Genomic DNA, 12,171 nt, shown 5'->3' with positions numbered 1-12,171 from the left:
AAGACCTCAAGGATCATCAAATCCACCTGTTACCTCAGGACAGCCAATTCCATCACTAAATCATGTCCCAAAGCACTGCATCTATGTACTTTTGAAACACCTCCAGGGCTGGTGATTCCACCGCCTCCCTGGGCAGCCTGTTCCAATGCTTGACCACCCTTGCAGTGAAGATGATTAGCCTCATGCCCAATGTAAACCTCTCCTGGTGTAACTTGAGGCAGATTCCTCTTGCCCTGTCTCTTGTTATGTGAGAGAAGAGACCTACCCTCACCCATCTACAACTGACTTTCAACTAGTTTTAGAGAGCAGTAAGATCCCCCTGAGCCTCCTCTTCTCCACACTAAGGAATCCAAGTTTCCTCAGCTGCTCTTCAACAGACCAGGGCTCCAGACCCTCACCAGCTTTGTTGCCCTTTTCCTGACATACTCCGGCACCTGAAAGTTTCTCCTGAAGTGAGGGGCCCAAAATGGAAATACAGTGTTCAAGGTGTGGCTTCAGCAGTGCCGAGTACAGGGGGTCAATCGCTGCCCTGGTCCTGCTGGCCACACTGTTTCTGATACCAGACAGGATGATATTGGCCTTCTTGGCCACCTGGGCACACTGATGGCTCATGCTCAACCATCTGTCAACCTCAGGTTTGTACCCTCAGGGTACTTTCCCACCAGGCAGCCTTCCAGCCACTCTGCCCCAAGCCTGTAGCGTTGTGTGGGGTTGTTGTGACCCAAGTGCAGAACTGGCACTTCTCCTGGTTGAACTTCATACAATTTTACTCACTCAAACAGCCCAACCTGTGCAGATCCCTCTGCAGAACCTTCCTGCCCTGAAGGAGATCAGCCCTCCCACCCAACTTGACGTTGTATGCAAACTCACTGAGGGTGCACGCAATCCCCCTGGCCACATCATTGATAAAGTTCTGAAGCAGGACTGGCCCCAACACTGAGCCCTGGGGAACACCACTCCTTATGGGCCGTCACCTGGATGTCACTCCATTTACTACCACTCCTGGGGCTTGGCTGTCCAGCCAGCTCTAACCCAGTGTAGAGAACACCCATCGAAGGCATGAGCAGCCAGGTTCTCCAGCAGAATGCTGTGGGAGACAGTGTTAAAGGCTTTTTTAAGGTCCAGGTAGACAGTATCCACAGCCTTTTCCTCATCCACTAGGCAGGTCACCTTGTTACAGATTTGCTAATAAATTAAGATTGATTGACTTTATTTGATTTTATAAAATCATTTTTAATAGAAATATAGAGGGTTAAGAAATATATTTTAATGAAACTTACAGTTGCACAGTAAAAGCTATTATGAAATCCTTTGTACAGTCCCGTACCAAGGCCAGAAGAATGGGCTAGTATCAGTGTTTAAAACGTAGGTAATAAATTTAGGGTTTGAAAGGTTTCTTTGTAGTTAACTAGTCTTCCGTCTGTAGAAAGTGTATTGAAATGTCAGAATACAGGATTAATGGGAACTGGGGAGAGTCAACTGGAACAGCTTGTAGTTACCTGCCAAGAAACCGTGAACTTTAGTAAAAGGTAATTCCAGCAGGGGGAGATCGCGACCACCGACTCATACACCACCTACCCAAATTGTACCCCAGACCCATTTCTGGACCTTTCTAACCTTTACTGCGCAGAATCGGATATGGGAGGAGAGTATGTTATATGACTTTCGGGAAATATCATGGTTATGCATGATTACTTAATGAATATGTATGAATAAGTTCTATATATGGTGTCTGATTTTGAAAGCTGGTGTGCGTTGATCGTGAGAAGACTCACGCACCCGGCCGTTAATAAAGAAGTGTCTGCTTATCTGCATCACATTGGTGTCAATAAGGTCTTCATTCCGAGATTTCGGTAACAACCTTGTCACAGAAGGAGATCGGATTCATCAAGCAGGACCTGCTTTCCATAAACCAATGCTGGCTGGGCATGACCTCCTGGTTTTCCGGCACCTGCTCCTTGATGGTGCTCAGGACGATCAGCTCCACAACCTTCCGTGGCACTAAAATCAGGTTGACAGGCCTCTAGTTATCCTCCTTGCTGCCTGTCTTGTAGGTGGGCACCACTTGACTAACCTTCAGTCTTCATGGACCTCCCCAGTTAGCCAGCACTGTTGAAAGTCATCGCTGTGGTGAGGCAATAGAGAAACAGACCAATGATTTTCAAAGGGTTCCTAGATCATGGGATGTCCATTGTCAAGGACAATGTCAATTGACAATTGTCAATCAAAAGGACCTTGTCCTTCCTGGGCATCAACTACAGCTGAACCACAACTCCGCTGGTGATGCAGAGACATCACAGCAGCAATGCCCTCTCCTGCCAGCACTGCACAGTCCAGCCCTGCATCTCTCTGGCCCCAAGGACAGCATGGTTTGCTCTCATTAGGGACATCTCATTTCACCGCCACAGTGACCTCTGTCCCCCACGCCAGCATGCTCTGCAGTAAAACATTTTGCTTTCCTCGGACCTTGGACACTTGGTACCCATTATTATTTTTTTTTGTTACATGTCTGAGCTTGGCCCTGGGGACACAGGTGCGGTTCAGGGTAACTCTGCTGTGAAATAACCTAAATCAGGGAGAGGAATGGGAAAAAGTCTTATTTAACCAGCGTGAGGAAACCTTAGGATCAATAACCTCACATCCTATTGGGGAATTTAGAGATCCCGTGGGTTTACATGGCAAGGGTTTGTGGTGGTCACGGTGTTTGTAGGTCTGGCAAAGGTGAGAAGAGATCAAGAGCTGACTCCATGGCAATAAATCCACTTTCATTTGACTCCAAAATGGACCAGACACTACCCAAACCTGATCCAATAAGCAATTCTAGTGGCACCTCTGTGATACCCTATGGCAGAAAGGACAAAACACAACGGGAGAGGAGTGAGAATGATGTGAGAGAACAACCCTACAGACATCAAGGCGAGTGAAGAAGGAGGGGAGCAGTGAGACAGAGGCTTGGATCCCATCAAGACAGAGGCTTGGTGGGATCCTGCAAGCCAGTCGTCAAGTAACCACCTGCTGACAGTCACAGGACAATACAGTAACAATGCTCCTTTAGGTGTCTGCAGATTCTTTGCATCAGCGTTCTAGCACAGCTGCCAGATGGGCCAACAGCTGTGATGCTCAACTGGATCTAAAATCCTGCATCATTTGTGTCCACCTTGGTTCTAGAAGCAAAGAAATGTTGGAGTCTCATCTCCTACGGGGAGTGAGGCAGGAGAGCAGCAGAGTTCAGGTGCCAGGTCACACACTGGCAGGCAGTGGCTTGTGCTGAAGGAGTGAACACTCCTTAGGATTCGCTGAAATTGTCTCACAAGTATAAACTCCATTTTGAATGTTGGAACTGGTGGAGGCTGCTGTCCTTGCAGAGCAGCTGTGCTGAGCTCTGCCACCTGCCTTGGCACTTGGTTCCCTCAGTGTCACAGCTCTGTCTGCAACAGCACTGGCAACAGTTGCCTCTGCGTGGGCCCCTGGCTGAGGGCACTGCTGCACATCTGGGCTGAAGCCCCCCAGCTGTGGCACCAGCCCAGCTCTGCCATGAGGAAACCTGGAACCAAGTGTCCCCGAGCCCGTGGGTGCAAAGGCTTTGCTTCAGAGCAGAGACCTGGCCTGGGCAAAGGAGAGCTGAGTCTTTGTACCCCTAGGACTATGCAGTGAGGTGCTTCAATTGACTCTGCAATGCTTACTGAAGCACTGAAGACATCCTCCCTGCCCCTGCCTGTAGAACCACCAGACACACACATACACAGACGCTGTTTAGGAGTACTTAGATCCTTTGCTGCAGTCTTCCTGTTATCCTGTCTCATAATGGGTTAACAAAAGTTGATACTGATGCACAAAAGTTTTTCTCCTCAGAGAAATGCCACTGCTGGACAGAAGTGTCTCTGCCCAGCTGAGGCCGGGAGCATCAGTGATTGCATCCGGCTGTTCCCCAGCAGGTTCCCGTGCAGCCCCAGGGGCACCTGGAGGAGCCCAGAGGGGCAGAGGAGGGAGGCAGGGAGAGCTCAAAAGCAGACCTTGGTGGGAGGATGCTCCGAGCTCACTGTTGGAGAAATCTGCACAGCCCCTGAGCCGGTGAGTCTGTGGCTGCAGGGCAATGCCTCTGCAGTTCCTAGCCGGGTCTGCAGCAGCTGGGGCACCCCCAGCCTGTGGGACCGTGTGGGAGCCTTTTGCTGTGGAGGAGGCCAGTGTGCTGCAGAGCAGGGCTTCCCTGCTGCAGCGTGGGAGGGCCAGGGCATGTGGGCTGCCTTGTGCCAGGGCCGGCTGCAGGGCTGTGAAGGTGGCTGTGCAGGCAGGGGTGCCCAGGGCTGTCCTTGCCAGCAGGGTCCCTGCAGCCCAGGGGGCTGTGTGCTGGGGCAGGGGCTCTGCCGCCTGCCAGGGGCAGCTCTCAGCCTGCCGGGGAGCTTCCCACAGCTCGGTGGTGAAACCGAATGACACCCAGTAGAGAAGGATTCCTTTCCTTTTGCCTGGATGCTGCATGGTTCAGGGCTGCTCTCAGGTCTAGTTTATCCTAAGGACATGTCTGGAAGACTAATTTCAAGAGGAAGGTCAGGGCAGAGTTTGCTATCATAATACACGGCTCTCCTCAGTCTTTGTTCTCGGATTCCTGCTCTTGGGGGCAGGAGCGGGAAGGGAGAGATGGAAAAGGAGATCTCTAGTTGGAAGAAGTCCCTGAGACTCCTAGCTGGAACTATGAGTGATAAGGAGCTTCTGAAGTGCCCTCAGCCCCTCCTCTGTCTATGAACAGGAGCAGCAGCATCTTCGCTGGAGCCATCAGGGTCGTTTAGAGCTGCACTTTCCCTCTGCAGACAGGACTCTGTGCCCAGCCAGTGCCCTGCAGACAGGCAGGTTTGTGTGGGGCCAGTGCACAGAGGCTGGGATGGGGTCTGCGAGCACCGACAGGGAAAGACCTGGCACAGGGAAACACTTCCCAGGAGGGAAATCCTGTGCAGCTGGGATAATATCAGGGACTGAGGGAGCCCTTCCTCTGAGGCATCCCCCTGGCTTGCTCTCCCCCCAGCAAAGCCTCTGCCCTCAGGGCTGGGGGTCCCGAAGAATGAGCCACCCCCTCTGCAGCCAGAGCTCCAGCAGAGTCGCGGGGCAGCTCTCCAGCCACATGCCCCGGCCCCTCTGCAGAGCACAGGGACTGAGAGCAGCTGCCCAGAAATGGTGTGTGGGAGGTGGCGAGCAGAGCTGGGCAAGGGCAGTGCTGCCCTCAGTGCCTGGCACGCTCGCCCTGACCTCTCTCAGCGGCACCCTCACTCTGTTTTGCCTCCTTTCTCCATTGTCTCTGTTATTTGTTACTGTTCTCTTGCTCTTGCTGTCAGGCTCTCTGGGGATGGGTGTTTCAGCTGCAGAGTCACACACTGATCTTGTGGGTCCATTCCTGCAGCTGTGTCCATGGGAACAAGTGTCCCAGTTTTCCTGCCACCTGGGGGGCTGTGGGCAATGCCCTCTGTGGGGATGGGCATTGAGCTTTTTTTTTCTCTGAATCAGATGTTATATTGGTGACTCTTGCCTATATACTTGAAATCTGCTTCCAAGCAGTGAGTTGCCCTCCAGAATGCAAACCTGTCCCCTCGCACCCTTTATGATCTGAAAGCCTCACGGAGAATTGCAGGGATGCTGTGACAGAGAAAATGCTGTTGGGTGGGTGAAATGAGCCCTGTGTGTCCTTGGCTGCAAGTGGGGTGCTGAGACCTCAAGAAATGGTGAGGGGTCTGTGGTGGGTCAGGCTGCTCTCAGCGGTGCCTGGTGGATTTTCAGGGTGACATGGCAGTGTGGTCACCCTCCACCTCAGGAAGGTGCAAGCCCAGAGACACCGGGAACCAGATGGACAGACCACCTCCCCGCACTGGGCACTCACCCACAGGCAATCCTCTTGCCTCGCAGACCTCACTGTGTTACCAAAATCTCGGAATGAAGAACTTATTGACACCAATGTGATGTAGATAAGCAGACACTTCTTTACGGGTGCGTGAGCGAGTCCTCTCACGATCAACGCACACCAACTTTCAAAATCAGACACTATATATAGAACTTATTCATACATATTCATTAAGTAATCATGCATAACCATGATATTTCCCGTAAATCATTAACATACTCTCCTCCTATATCCGATTCTGCGCAGTAGAGCTTAGAAAGGTCTAGAAATGGGTCTGGGGTACGATTTGGGTAGGTGGTATATGAGTCGGTGGTCGCGATCTCCCCCTGCCGGAATTACCTTTTACTAAAGTTCACGGTTTCTTGGCAGGCATCTACAAGCTGTTCCAGTCGACTCTCCCCAGTTCCCATTCATCTCATATTCTGACATTTCAACACACCTCTACATACAGAAGACTGGTCAAATACAAAGAAACCTTTCAAACCCTAAATTTATTACCTAAGTTTTAAACACTGATACTAGCCCATTCTTCTAGCCGTGGTACGGGACGTACAGAGGATCTCATAGCAGCTTTTACTGTGCAACTATAAGTTTCATTAAAATATATTTCTTATGCTTCTATATTTCTATTCTATAAAATAATTTTATAAAATCAAATAATCAATCAAATAGTCAATCAATCTTAACTTATTAGCAAATCTATAACAACTGTGTTCCACCTGACAGCAGCAGAAATGCTGAGAGTTTCTGACATCCAAGAATACTCACCAAAAGGAGAGAGGGTAGAGATTTTAAACAAGAATTGAATATTCTCAAAGTGTCTTCACCATTCCCATTCTGTAGCTCTGGCAGTGCAGATGCTGACAGGCATTTCTACTCTGGCACTGCTTTCACATGACAAAGTTGACATCAGGACTGGTCCCTGCCCCCCCCACCCCCTTCTGCGGAGTGGGGCTGACTGATAAAGAGCCCGAGGGCAGATGCCCTGCTCTTCATCGCCCACAGGACCCGCACCAAGCAGGCCTCCAGCCACACAACTGAAGAAAGGTCTGCTACGAAGAGTAAAGGATGTCTGTGTATGACAGGGGATGGTCTGGGGAAATGGTGTTGATTTTGCTTAGAGAAGTCTCCCTTGACTTGTCACTGCCTTTTTTTCCTGTGACAGCTCCCCATGCCCAGAGGCAGTAGATGCCCAACAGCAGCTCCATCACCCACTTCCTCCTCCTGGCATTGGCAGACACACGGGAGCTGCAGCGCTTGACCTTCTGGCTCTTCCTGGGCATCTACCTGGCTGCCCTCATGGCCAATGGCCTCATCATCCCCATCGTAGCCTGTTACCAAATCCTTCACACCCCCATGTACTTCTTCCTCCTCAACTTCCTCCCTTCTTGACCTGGGCTCCATCTCCACCACTCTCCCCAAAGCCATGGCAAACTCCCTCTGGGATACCAGGGACATCTCCTATGCAGGATGTGCTACACAGGTCTTTCTGATTGTCTTTTTCGTTTCAGCAGAGTATTCCCTCCTCACCGTCATGGCGTATGACTGCTACGTGGCCATCTGCCAACCCCTGCACTACGGGACCCTGCTGGGCAGCAGACCTTGTGTCCACATGGCAGCAGCTGCCTGGGGCACTGGGTTTCTCAATGCTGCGCTGCACACGGCCAATACACTGTCACTGCCGCTCTGCCAAGGCAATGCTGTGGGACAGTTCTTTTGTGAAATCCCACAGATCCTCAAGGTCTCCTGCTCACGGGCCTACCTCAGGGAAATATGGCTTCTTGTGCTTGGTACATTTCTAGGCTTTGGTTGTTTTGTTTCCGTTCTGCTGTCCTATGTGCAGATCTTCAGGGCTGTGCTGAGGATCCCCTCTGAGCAGGGACGGCACAAAGCCTTTTCCACGTGCCTTCCTCACTTGGCCGTGGTCTCCCTCTTTGTCAGCACTGGCATGTTTGCCTACCTAAAGCCCCCCTCCATCTCCTCCACATCCCTGGACCTGGTTGTGACAGTTCTGTACGCAGTGGTTCCTCCAGCAGTTAACCCCCTCATCTACAGCATGAGGAACCAGGAGCTGAAGGGCGCACTGAAGAAGATGATGCAGTCAGGTGTGTCTCAGAAGCAATAAGCTGCCCGTTTTTTCACAAGGCATTTCCAATTCCTCTCTGAAATCTCTTGTGCACTTGAGATCTGTACTTGGAAACTGGATGCTTCTACTCTCAGCAGTGACCAGTTCCTTCTCTGTGAAACATCTGGGGTGATAGTCCTGCAGGTCAAGGAGCTGCCAGCACAGGGAAGCTGAGACCAGGGCGGGTGGACAGATGGCTGTCCTCAGTCTGCACAAAGGGACTGTCTCTTTGCCTCTCAGGATCCACCTGATGGCACCTGGAGTGCAGCAGAAATGACAGTGCCAAAACCACTCCTCAGCTGTGGTGGGGCAACCAGAACAAAATACACAGAGAAAAATCCCCTCAACTCCGCTCTGTAGTGGGGTGAATTGGAGGTGACAATGCTGAAAAGCCCTTTGATGCCCTGAGTGGATTTAATCTTCCGTCACCCCATGTTCCTATTACCTGTTGTAATAGGGCAGGACTGACTCCTCCAGAGCCCACAGCAGAGCCCCCTGCTTCCTGTACTCCCTCAGTCAGAACCAATTCTTGAGATGGACCTGCCAAAGGTCCTCCAAAAAGCAGGGAGGCCATTTCAGTGGGCTTTCTCTGAGAAAGGTGTTAGGTTTTAATCAGAGAAGTCTTGCCTAACATCTCATTATATATTGCTTCGTGGAGAGTCCCCAGGCCCAGAGGCAGCAGACGCCCAAAAGCAGCTCTGTCACCCAGTTCCTCCTCCTGGCATTGTCAGATACACGGGAGCTGCAGCTCTTGCACTTCTGGCTCTTGCTGGGCATCTACCTGGCTGCCCTCATGGCCAACGGCCTCGTCATCATCACTGTAATCTGTGTCCCTGGTGCAGCAGGAGGTGCCTGGGGAGCCCCCAGGCCAGCAGCCTGCTGCTGGGGACAGGGACTGGCCCAGAGGGGCTGCCGGGAGTGGGCAATCAGGGTCTGTGTGAGAGAAGAGCAGCAGACAGAGGCGGACACTGGCCTCTGTCCCTTCATGCCATGGCTGGTGCCAGCCCTGGGGCTGACTGGCAGGATGAGACCCCTCTCTGATCACCAGCATCTGCTGTGCCCTTGCAAGAGTCTTTGGGGTGAGTGCCCAGAGCTCTGCAGCCCCCTTTGGGTGGGCAATTGCATGGGGCCAGCCCAGCGTGGGCTGCTGTGTCTGCCTGGGCTGGGGAGAGAACAGGGGAGGTGGGCAGAGCTGTGGGGGGGCTGGGCTGGGAAGGGCCTGGGAGAGGGAAACACCAGTGTAGAGCTCATCTGTGTGAGTGTGCAGGGTGGAGGCACAGGGCAGGGTGGTCCTGGTGCAGACCCAGGGGCCATGGTGAATGAAGCAAGGCACCAAAGGAGCAGGACTGAAGAGCCTAGTCTGTGCCATGTACCTTGGACACCTTGGGGAAGATGTAGCAGGGAAATTTTCCTCAACAAGTCCCAAACACTGCTCATTTCCATTTGTGGTCATACATTGTAGCCCCAAAAAGGGACCTTTCCTTCATCATCACCTCTGTCATCCTCTGTGGCTTAGTGACATCAAACTCCATTGCCATTTTGAAATATAATGGGAGGGAGTTTCCTGCTGACACTTGTTCCACACATGTCCCATAGCTCTTGCTACAGTTGGTCTCTCAGCCAATGGTGTGGTCAGACACCTTCAGCCACATCATGTGCTCATGGCTGTGTTTTTAGAAATGTTTAAACAGGCCATTGAGTGAGGTCCCACCAGATGGCCTGGGTTCAGTACTCCAGTTTCTCAGTCTTAACAATTTCTCAGATAAAATCCCAACTTTGAGTGTCCTTGTCCATAATGTGCTCAATGCCCCAACCATTCTTCCGGCATCTGCAGGACTTGCTCCAATCTGTCAGGGTCTTTCTTTTGTTAGAGAGCCCCATTCTGGGCATAGCAGTCCTGATATGGTCCTGTGGTGGGTTAAGCTTAGGCAGTGGCCAGTCAGTCCCCCGCTGTTCATCCACTCCCCTGACTCCACAAGACAAAGGAGAAAATAAACCAACAATGCTCATTGGTCGAGATAAAGACGGAGAGATTATTAACCGATCACTGTCATAGCCAATGGTGTGTTGTCTTTCCAAAGATCAATTTAATTTATTGCTAATTCAACCAGATTTTGATTGTGAGAAACAAGGACCAAAACATTAATGATGATGCCCCTCACAGTTTCTCCCAGGGCCAAATTACACCATTGTTCCCAATTCATCTACACACCCACAGCCATGGAGGCACTAGGGGGATAGCAAAGAGGGGGTTGATGGTACAGAACGTCTCTGCTGCTCCTTTCTCCTCACACTTTTGCCCTTCTCCAGATTGGGTCCTCTTCAGGGACCCCAACATCTTTGTGCTCAAAGGGTATGTGTTGTTCATTTTTTCTGTCTACTTTTCCTCTTGATACTCACAGAATTACAGAAATGTTGACATTAGAAGCGACCTCTCGAGATCATCCAGTGAAATGTGCTAGCCGAGGTACAGTCAGCTCAAGCAGGTTGTTCAAGGCCTTGGCTATATGGGTTTGGAGTATCTCCAGGGATGGACATTCCACAGACTCTCTTGGCAACTCTTCCAGTGGTTGATCATCCCGAGACAAAAAGTGTTTTCTTGGGTTCAGATGGAACTCTGTATACATTCATAAGAACCTCACAAGGCTTTTTTTTCTTCTCCTGACTAAACAGTTGCAGATCTCTCACCCTTTCTTCCTGGGAAAGATGTTCCAGTCCCTTCAAGCAGCTTGGTGGCCCTTTGCAGAACTTGCTTTAGTAGGTCAACAGCTTTTTTGCCCTGGGAAGCCCAGCCCTAGACACAGGACTCCAGATGTGGCCTTAGTAGTGTTTGCAGGACGGGGCCTGGAAATCAGGACCATAAGTAACAATCAGTTAGCTGAAAGGAATGTCCCTCAGCTTGTAGGCCACAAACCCTGGGGGGACAAGGAGGGTGAATAGATAACAACCCACAGAGTGCTGACTGTTGAGTCATGCAGAGAAAAGACAAGGAGATGAGGAAAGATGGTGACCAGAAGTAACAAGTTGCTGCTAATTGATGACTGTAAACACTTACTTAAAGTGTCCTTTGTTTGTTGTTAACCAATTAGGGATTGCCTAGTATGTAATGCTTAGCTTAAAGAACCAATCAGTTTAAAGCACGTGGCCTCTGATAACATATATAAACCAATGACTGTGTGCAATAAATCGATATTTGCTTGCATAAAGCAGCGTCCCGTCTCTCCATCGCAGCAGTGCTGAGAGGAGGGGAAGGGTCACCTCCCTCCATCGGTCAGCGATGCTTTTCCTAATGCAGTCCCCACAGCTGTTGGCGTTTGCCATGAGGGTGCATCAATGTCTCATGCTCAGCTGCTTGTCCTCTGGCACCCAAAGGTCCTTCTCTGCAGAGCTGCTCTCTGGCTGCCCTGCCACCAGCAGGATAGCCACAGGAGGGCTGGATCACAGCCTGGCCTCCCCCAGGGACTTGCTCAGCAGCAGTAGCAGGCAGCAGCAGCTTCTCCTTCTTGGAAATGAGCTTCACCTCTGGCACAGGCCGCAGGGTTCTATAGAGCCACCTGGGAGAGCAAAGCCCTCTCCTGCCAGGGCTGCACAGCCCAGGCCTGTTGCCCTCTGGCCTTGGCCACTGCAGCCTTTGCTCTCATGCTGGGAACCTCCTTCCTCCTTCTGCTGCCCCCTGCCATCCCCTCCAGCATCCTCTGCTGGGAAGCAAACCCTTCCCACACAAGGGCTCCCATCCCTGGGTACCCGGTTTCTGTGTGACGAGCCTGCCCTTGTCCCTGGTGCCACACCTGAGGTGCTGCAGCCCACATGGGCCCCAGAGCCCACCGCCTGGGCGCGCGGGAAGCAGGAGCCCCCTGTGCCACCACAGAGCTGTGACATCAGTGCCATAAACGCTGAGGAGAAGCAGGACAGCTGAAGAGGGTCCCAGATCGGAGAGTCAGCCGAGTAACGGCAGTTACACCGGTATGGCTACATGTTGCCCTCCTTTATTCAGCAACTTTGTCTTATTTATACTTCTAATAAACTGTTAACGCAGCAGCAATTCATGTTACTTGTTGATTGGTTGTCAGTTACGTATTCACATTACTTGCTGATTGGCTGTCAATTACGTATTTATGTTGCAAGCGCCTAATAAGGATGTGCTAGTTAGCCGTTTTCATAT

At 51.3% G+C, this 12,171-nt stretch overlaps 1 pseudogene; it reads left to right on the top strand.

The window, feature by feature from the left end:
* The first annotated feature begins 7,072 nt into the window (after positions 1–7,072).
* Positions 7,073–8,009, top strand: LOC129737505 (olfactory receptor 14C36-like; annotated as a pseudogene).
* The last annotated feature ends 4,162 nt before the right edge of the window (positions 8,010–12,171 follow it).

The sequence above is a fragment of the Falco cherrug genome, chromosome 16, assembly GCF_023634085.1.
Source record: "Falco cherrug isolate bFalChe1 chromosome 16, bFalChe1.pri, whole genome shotgun sequence".
Taxonomy (NCBI): domain Eukaryota; kingdom Metazoa; phylum Chordata; class Aves; order Falconiformes; family Falconidae; genus Falco; species Falco cherrug.
This window is presented reverse-complemented; position numbering and strand designations above follow the sequence as displayed.